At 45.2% G+C, this 9,713-nt stretch overlaps 1 long non-coding RNA gene across 1 annotated transcript in view; it reads right to left on the bottom strand.

The window, feature by feature from the left end:
- Positions 1 to 5,138: 5,138 nt before the first annotated feature.
- Positions 5,139 to 9,713, bottom strand: part of LOC311013695 — a 54,637-nt gene continuing 50,062 nt past the window's right edge. The window contains exon 4 of the long non-coding RNA XR_014597179.1: positions 5,139 to 5,371. This is a non-coding gene — a long non-coding RNA (uncharacterized lncRNA). The remainder of the gene's footprint in view (positions 5,372 to 9,713) is intronic.

Here is a 9,713-nt window from a genome sequence, read left to right as displayed (position 1 = left end):
TTGGATCGTTTGTTTTCTGTGCCCTCGGTTCAGATTTAAGTGGATATGTTTGCTCAAAAGATCTGTGCTTTGTCTCCTAGTAGCACTTCACATCGATGCTTTTAATAATCGCCACACGCTCGGAATTTATGAGACACAATGAATTTGAACAGGATTAATAGATCTGTTTTCTCCCTCCACTATTCTCTCTTTAGAGCCGGTTGTGTGAAATGTCTTCTCTGACACTCGTGTTTCTCAGACGGTTCTGTCTCTCGAGTCGCTGCTGAGAGAAGGTGAGAGAATTTACAACACAATTGATCTGTGCAGGCTGCTAAACCAGTGCTGTAAAGGCTAGAAAAGCTGAGTTAAGGTTCTGACTAAATCAGTTTTGGGTTTTCTTGGTTATACACGCCTATTAGTGACCTCTGAATCGCCGAGATATTATAGGAATATGTGAATTTCGACCTCCCTGTGGTGCTTTAGATATGTCTGATACTTGATACTTTGTGGAGATCCACCCAATGGTTGTTGAAATATTGCACCAAAAATGTCAAACTGCGTTCAGAGGCTCACCAAAGTCAGCAGGATTCATCCTCGGTGGACCATGAACGGCTGTCCAAAATGTCACAATGTGTCGTGACGATCCATCTCATATTTCAGCCAAAACCCTCAGTGGCGGACTGACGAAGCCATCCCCAGAGTCAGGGCCACCAGCCTGGCAGGGAACACTGACTGATGGCAGGATGGGACGCTCTTCATCCACAGACCCACAAATTAAAGTCCCAGTCTGCAAGTCCGGTGGATGGAGGGCACTCTGTCAGATTTGCAACTCTCACGCTCCTCCCCCACGACCACCGAGCTCCATCTCGACCTCATGCCCTTTGAAATCCCTTAGATCACGCCACCTTTGAAACACGGGTCCGATGTTGACTCTGGTTTTATCACCGTCGCCATCTTTCTTTTTTCCCTTCTTTTCCACCGGTGTTTTCTTTTCCTTGGTTGTTTTGGACCTCCTCGTTTCGGTTTTTAACGAGGAATTGGAAGCTTGTTGCGCTTTCCCTCCACCTCCCCCCTGTGATAGTGGAACGACCCGAGGGGGGAGGGGCTCTGTGTGTGCACGAACACAGCCCTGCGTGCTGATTGGACACGATGATCCGGGCGCTGTCGGATCTTTGCAAAACAAACAACAGGCTCTACGTGCACGTAGAGGCACGCTTTTTTTTCCTAAAACCCTGTTGATATGTTGTTCTATCGGAGCGTAGTGTCGGCTTCAGTGAATATGATCAAACAAAAGTTGCCGACTGGGACTTTAAATATCGGGTTTAATGTGGTCGTGTGAGATCCCGTTGCTTTCGATGAGATTTGAGCAACCTCCATCTGCTGATGAAGAGTAAACTGTCAACCCTTGAACTTAAATGGAAAGGAAGAGGTGTAAAGATGGATTATCTACACTACAGCTGTTTTTGTCTAATTGTTCTAATATGAAATTACAAACACACAGACACACACACACACACACACACACACACGCGCACACACGCGCACACACACACACACACACACACACACACACACACACACACACACACACACACACACACACACACACACACACACACACACACAAGCAGCCTTTTGTGGACTTGTATTTCCACAGTGACGTAAAATCAGATGAATGTGTATAATACAGGACCAGAAACCAGTGCACGCACACACACACACACACACACACTCCTCTGCTTGCTTATTGGTCAATGGATGTTATCTCATAGATTGAGTAGAAACGCATACGAGACACAGTTGGCCATTATTCTGCTGCAACTGTAGGGCTTCATAACTCAATAAGAACATGGTGATTTATGCGGCGGACCACAGCAGTCCGTACATAAATCACAGAAAGCTCACCTATCGCTTTCACTTATTCATGCTAGCTATTATTCATAACGCCATCGTCTGGCCCCGCGCGATCAATATACGTAATTCTAATTACATCTCAAGCACTCGCCACTCTGTGTTGTTGGTACAACACACATTTGCGTCGGGAAAAAAAAATGTTAATCAGCGGGGGTCGCCGCGAGGCGCGGGGGGGATCATGAATGAGGGTGAGTGGCAGAGCGGTTTGCGAGTGTGATTGAGGCGAAGTGCAGAGAGAATTTTTACACTTCAGCGGCGGGATGATGTTGACCCCGAAATACCTGCGAGATCAGACGTAATCTGCTGCTCAGCCGAGGGGTCCAAAGTGGTGTAGAAGAAGAAAAAAAAAGGCCCCGAGGCCGAGGCGAGCGGAGACGGGATCAGCCTCGTCAAACAAACAGGGCTTTTATCCGGCGGCCGCGCGGCCCTGTTGACACTCCCCATAGTCGACTATCGCCGCTCCCCATCGCCTGTTGACTCTGCTGCTCAGTGGATTTGAGACAAGGATCAGGACCGCGGCTCAAGGCAAAGTCTTGTGTTCATAATGCCCCCCTCCCGGCGTGATAAGGTCTGTCCACAGCCGCGGCCCCCACGCTGGATCGGACGCCGCTGTTTTAGCTTCACAAACAGACGTGTGGAGGAGACGCTGTGTTCCCCACCTGGCGATGTTGCTTCTCATCGGCGGAGCTAGCCGTTAGCCGCGGATGTGTTTTGTTTTGTTCAAAAAGGATGATGGGTGTAATCTGCCCGGCAGGACGCAGAGAGGGGGGGTGGGGGGCAGCACCTTGACCCCTATCGCACGCTGGCTCTTCTATTTCTAGACATGTCCAAAACCACCGAATAAAACGCCACAAAACCAGCCTGGCGAGGCAACACGCCATCACGCAGGTTAATGAATTGTTCCCCGTGCGGAAGTGACAGGCGTCGCCTTCATCTGCTGTTTGCCCAGCGAAGATTACTCACGCTGATAGATGTGTGTTTGTGTGTGAGCATCTGTGCCTCCGCGGTGTGTTTACTGTCGGGATGAGGGAGTCGCCGTAATCCAGAGCGCTGCTGTGGCAACACGGAAACAGAGGTAGAGTGACGTTAATCCCGCGGGAATTAAGGGGTGAAATGAAAAGGTCACTGACGAGGAGGGAGTCGGGTGGGTGCACAAAACAAAGAATCATCCAAAGTCGCAGAAAGATTTTCTAGGAATCTTCTCCTTTTTTTTTAGTTTTTTTTTGGAGGCTATCCAAGGACTTTCTTAGAACTGGCAACAATGTTGCATCGTGTTTGTGCTTTTTTAACAATGTAACAATGCAACAATGCAGTCGTGTTTGTTTTGATCTAATAGGGAAAGGTGAAACCATGGCAACAGAGTAACCAAACAGCAAAAAATACTTCTAGTGTAGGTTTTGCTCCTGAATGTTATAAAAAGATGTGTTACTAGATATGAATCCAGTGTGTGTGTGTGTGCGTGCGTGCGTGTGTGTGTGTGTGTGTGTGTGTGTACCTCCCGGTGGATGCACTTGACATAAACTTTTGTCAAACAAGATTTGTCTCGTACTTGTTAAACTAATTGGCCTTCAAACTAAACTCGAAACAAATCATGTCATGCATTCTATTATGAATCCACCCCAGCGGATGTTCCTGTCAATAGCAGCGGAGAAAACAGTGTGTGTGTGTGTGTGTGTGTGTGTGTGGAGGAAACCTGGTGGTGTGGTCGCGGGGGCACGAAGCAGAAAGACATCATAGTCGTTGTTTAATTTGATGATGTCTCCAGCGAGAGCAGTGTGGGCGTGCTGCTGGCTCAGATCTATCTTCCCCTCTCTGTTTGTGAATGTGTTTTTAACCACTAGATCATTGTAGCAATACACTGGTGGCAGCGCTCTGGCATTACCCTGCCTGCAGCATCGATCCTCACAGCTTCATTTACAACAGTATGGATTTCTGCATCAGAGGGGAGGAGAGAGAGACACAAAGGGAGACAGTGAGTGAGACGGAGAGCGAGCAAATTGGGTTTTTTTGAGGCAATTTTCAATGCACGATTATTAGCGAACGTCCCGGAGACTAAATAGAAATACATATGGACTTCTTTGAAGTCGACGTGTTCAAAGAGACGAGATTGAGGTTGTTTTTCAAAAGCTGTACACATTTTTAAAGGGGGGTATTCAAGGGGATTATAATATTTACTTCCATGAAGTTGGTTGGATTTGCGAGCGACAGATTAAATACATTCTGGAAATTGATTCAAAATCAAAACAGCTGAAGGCAAAATGTTCAATCTGCAACATTCTCGGAATCTAAACGTAGCACACTACGACTGAATTTTCATCTCATTTCACTTTAATGACCATGTGTGAGTCAGTGGAATTCATTTTCATCTTAGCTGATTTTTAAAAATTAAATCTGCGAAAGAAAACATGTTTTCAAATTCAAGTTTCCATGGAAGTTAAGGGAATATTAGGAGTTGAGCACGTTGGTGCCGCAACGTTGAACCATTAAACAAATTTATTTCCATGTTTACATTTGTGTCAATGTGCTCGGGATTCAACAGAAAATACATGAAATCAAAATTTTCTGGTTTTCTGGTTTCTGGCTGTCACAACAATGTCATAACTTGTTTTATATAAATGTGTTTTAGAAATGTGGTCAGTATCACAGCACATGTGGTTAAAGCCTGACCATTAGTAACAAAAAACAAGCTTTTTGAAATTGGCTAGTCCTGTCAGATGTGCATGGTTGTGTCACTTCAGAGTTAAAGTCAAGCATGAAGCTGCAGAAGGAACTTTTCCACTTCATTTAAAGTGTTTGTGGAAACTGTGTCACTGTGGCTTCTTAAGGGTTAATCTAAAGAGTGAGTCAAACCTCAAATCCTTGGAAAACTATGTAGAAAATATGATGGAAATATGGCATTTATGGGAACAGACAATGAACTTTTGTCCAGGAGACCAGAGTTCGTGTCCTGTGCAAAACTAAAAGTAAACAATGGCGGTCTTTTCCTAAAGCAAGGCAAGGCAACTTTATTTACCATCATATACAAGGCAGACTCAAATTGCTTCACATCATAACATGTCATACAATAAAGTGAAAAATCGAAGAATTTAAAGAAAATAAAGGCAAAATTAAAATGCATTACAGAAAGACAAGGAGAATAAAAACGTATTTGCAATAATAAAAAACAATGCAGACGTTAACAGGTTTAGCAGAAAGCTATGGTGCTAACTGAAGAATGGAAGTTTATTTTGAAAGGACCGTATGTATGTAACTTCCTCATAACTAATGTCCCTGAATAGATGCTTGACTCAATATTCATGATGTGCAGAATTTGAACATTTGCACCAGAACTGTACTGTTCGGGTTCATCCTCACGTCTCGTCTGAAGCAGCAGCGTGAAGTCCTAACCTGACTGTATGCTGCAGACGGACGAGGTTTCCTGCTGCCAGACAGCGTTGTGGAGTATTCCAGCAGAGAGCTGGAGTTTCCCCCTCAGCGGCTGATTGAAAAGAAAACACACAGAGAGAGAGAGTTTAATGTTGGGACAGCAAGGAAATGAATTCTCATGACTGCCGGGTGTGGAAATAAGAAATAGTTTGCTAACACATTAGTCACGTCCTGTGTGTGAAGTGACAATAAGTCAATATTGTTTTTCCATTCTCCTTCTGCTGCCCCCAAGTGGCAGGAAAGAGCCCGGCAGGAATCCGGAAACAATCGTAAGATTAGACAACACCCGCCTCCTGACACATATTACTCATTCATGACAGATATTGCTGAGATAATGACATCACGTTAATAATTGATGGGCATTTACAAATGCAGAAAGTGTATATTGATGTAATTTGAGCCCCGGCATATGAAATGGGTCTAGTTAATGTATCCAGGGGGATTTAAAATTCATTAATTCTCTGTAGCTGCGATGGTCGAGGCTTAGTATCGAGGATGTGCCAGGATGGAGAGAGAGAAGGGGGGGGTCGGGGGTTGGGGGGGTGACAGTGAGGGAGAAGTCAAAGGTCAATCCACTGAGGTATAATATAACATGCACAAATGAATGAGCTCACTCCCCCCGACTCTCCCTCCCTCTCCCTCTCTCTCTGGTTTTAAGAAGCTCGGAGGGATTTCTTTAATCAGGGGGATCAGAGGGACTTATGAATGTCCACTACTTTACACGGCCGCGTGCCGTCGCCGTGTGTGTTCAGAGGTGGAGCGTTCCTCGGCTCGCCGTCCGCGAGGTGAGGCGAGTAACTTCGCCCCCAATTAAATGACACGATGTCAGTGACAGATTAGGATTCATTTAGGGGGCGTCCCCAGCCACATTAGGAGGGCATTAGATGGTCAAAAAGTGTGTCGACACCCCCTCCTACCCTCCCCCGTGTGTGTGAGGTTTGGGCTGAGCCTCTTTATTCCAATTAAGGGAAATCTTAATGTTACACACAGTGATGTTTTTAGACAGAAGTTTGCTTTCATCTTTAGACTGCATATCTGATTAAAGGACCGACATGGCAGATGCCATGAGCTTAGACATTATCCCCAATGTTCTATGATCTTAATAACTTTATTACAGTTAACCCCCCCTTCTACTGCGGTGGCAGTGGAGAAGGTCCATTCCTGTTTTAGTGTGACTCAATGGGAACAAATAATACCCAGCAACCCCTGGGAAATAAATCCATATTGGGCCAATTTCTCTCGTTTTATGTCTGATGTCAACATTCAGGGACGTAGTGCGTCCTATAAGCAGCCAGATGGACAGGAAGTGACGACCGGAGGTCAGAGAGGTGGATGAAGGAGTTTACATCCTGTCACAGACCTGAAATTCAACTGTTTTTATTCACCTTAACCACCATGTTTACTTAACTTTAACCCAGAGTTTCCAAAGTCAAACTCAAAGCGTCCACATATTTTTGACCATGCAGTCCAACTAATCCCAGAGGAAAGGTGTCAAACCTAAATCATATTTGGATGCTTCATCTTTAGTGGCGACGAGCTCCTGTACCGAACATGGCGACGGCTACTTAGGTGATGTAATCAGGTCGAGGCCTCCGTGTTCAATATCCACTTTTGGAAGAATGGTCCTCGTTGGAAAAGGGTGTGAGGACAGAGATATCCCTAGAGCTCTTATCAGTTCCACTTCTAGCTGATACACACACACACACACACACACACACACACCACACACACACACACACACACCCCCACACACACACACACACACACACACACACACACACACACACACACACACAAACACTCTATTATCCAGAAGAAATGCCTTGGGTAAAAAAGGGCTTCTCACTGCCGAGTCCACTGTTGCCACATCGTCTGACACACACTGAATTTAGGGTTCAAGTGCACCCACACACACACACACACACACACACACACACCACACACACACACACTCATACATAAAGAAAGATAGACACAGACACGACATCACCATGATGCAATCCGCAGGTGCAAAAGTGAAAGAAAAGAGGTAAAGTGTGGAACTGTCACCAGATGCCACCTCCTCAAATCCACTTTTTTTTTCTTAAAGTCAGTGAAAGCTTTATTTACACACTTTCACTGTGCAGCTGATACTTAACAACGGTTATTTTTTTAGCCTGTTTCTTTCTCCCGCCCATAAAAAACACACACTTGCTATGCATGATAAGCGATGTGACGCACAGGACAACGCTTTGTTTCACTGCGGAGAAACCTTTCATCTCCTATAGAGCTTTAGTTTGTTTCTGAGAAAAGTAGGAGCGTGTTTATCCTCGTAGAAACACAGCGTCCCTTTCTCTGGACGCCCACAGGATCGGTCGTGATTATTCGGCGCCGTAGCTCAGAAAACCCCCGGTATGAACCCAGAGATTGAAAGGATCAGGAATATCAAGGAGTCAGACGGGGTTGGGTTGGAGAGAAGAGAGAGCTTTAGACGTTCTGGACCAAACGCTGCTGTGAGACTGCAGAACAGCCAGAAAGTGGGAAGAAAATAGAAACCATATTTGATATTTAATTGGAATTGATCCTCCGGCACGGCTGAGGATTTTTAACACTGGGCAAATCCATACATTTCAAGCATGGTGTGTGTTATGCCATACAAAAAAAACAGCAGTGAGTCACAAAAGAGAGAGGGGCACAAAACAGAAATAAAAGGACGAATGAGAGCAAAAAAACGGAAGAGGGAACACAGGAAGAGAGAGCGGGAGGGCAAGTTTTAATATTTCTTCAGAGATTATTAATTTATCCACCTTATGGAAACACCACCCGTCTGGGACGAACAAAGCAACACGATCCTCAATAATGGAGACAGCCGAGGTCGCTGTGTAGTTCGAGCTCGGAGACGTCTAAAAAATAGATATATACGCGTTGCAAAATAGACCACATGTATTATCATAAAATATATACCGTGTTAAGCCAATAATTGGCTTATTTATATTGAAAAACCGACATGTATTCTGAATTTTACCATATGAAAGACTCTTTTTTTTTTTCTCTGACTCACTCATTATAGGAGGTTTGACTGCTAATGTGATACGTGTAGGAATGTTGGTGAACTGTGTGTGTGTGTGTGTGTGTGTGTGTGTGTGTGTGTGTGTGTGTGTGTGTGTAACGTTCTGAACTAGTTCCTCCCAGATCAAAGAAACCCAGGAGAGGAGGAGGGATACGTTACTGGCATGTGGCTTCCACAGGTTTGTGCTCGTGCATGAACACTTTTTGCACACATGCCGACACAAACACAGAAAGCCAACGCCTAAAGACACACAAAAAAAAAGCTGCGCTGCGGAACAAAAGACGCCAACAAAAAAAAAAAAAAGCCATCAAGACACCCGCAGCAGGCGCCCATTGTGATTAATGAAAACAAATATTGGGAGAGAGTGGGGCACAGGAGCAGAGAAACAGCACAAACAATGGAGCAGACAGCGTAATGCATTCAGGGTTCGCTAGACGGGCCCTCTAGTGCAGAATGAGAATAATGGGAGGAGAGAGGGACCGGGATAGGGGGATGAGCGGGAGGAGGAGGAGGGGAGGACGAGGGAACAAGGGCGCTGATGTGAAATCCGTTCTCCCTAAAAACATCAACACACACATACGAGGCAGCATTCAAACCCACGGTGCTGTAGCTGCACCAACTTTTACCTGAAAGTGTGTGTGTGTGTGTCTGTGTGTGTGTGTGAAGCTCTCATAATCGAGGGTTAAGTATCACCATGTTGGCGAGCGTCGGGTCCTCAATGTCACGGCGTTATCGGGACATGAAACCCATCATTGCAAAGTAATGACAGCTATCGGTTGCAACTCAATTGCATATAAACATCCGGCTTGTGATTTTATCCTGTAACAGGTCAGGTCAGAGGTCACGAGTCTGCGAAGGTGGGCACCAATAGAGAATTTGAGCGATTTTGACAAAACGATCGCAATTTCAGAGCGTTCGAACACATCACACGCTGTTTCCGATTGAGCTTAGTCGTCACAGAGATGTTGACGTTTTCATTATTTTGAGCATTTTCGGGGCTTTCAAACTATAAACGGTCGTACAGTTAACGAAGCTCGTTCCTAAGGTCAAGAATTAATCATCGAGACTTATCATCGCTTCTTCAAAATACATTTTTTATCTGTTTCCTCAAAGTGTCTTTAAAACGGAAAAAAGGAAAAACTGAAAATAGCTGTGACTTCTTGGTTTAGCTGCCAGTCACACTGCTGACTTGCTGCTCCCAGACCAGCCGGAGCGAAGCCTCGGATCTTCGGGGCCTCCTGGCTGTCATTCTGGTCCCTCAAGACTAAAGGGACCGGCCGGCTGGTCAACTCTCGATCTGAGACTCACAGAATCAGAAACATCTTTCATAGCACTTCTTAAAACT

Source organism: Eutrigla gurnardus (genome assembly GCF_963514095.1).
Source record: "Eutrigla gurnardus genome assembly, chromosome: 5".
Classification (NCBI taxonomy): Eukaryota; Metazoa; Chordata; class Actinopteri; order Perciformes; family Triglidae; genus Eutrigla; species Eutrigla gurnardus.
The sequence above is the reverse complement of the archived record's forward strand: the minus strand, read 5'-3'. Positions and strand labels throughout refer to the sequence as shown.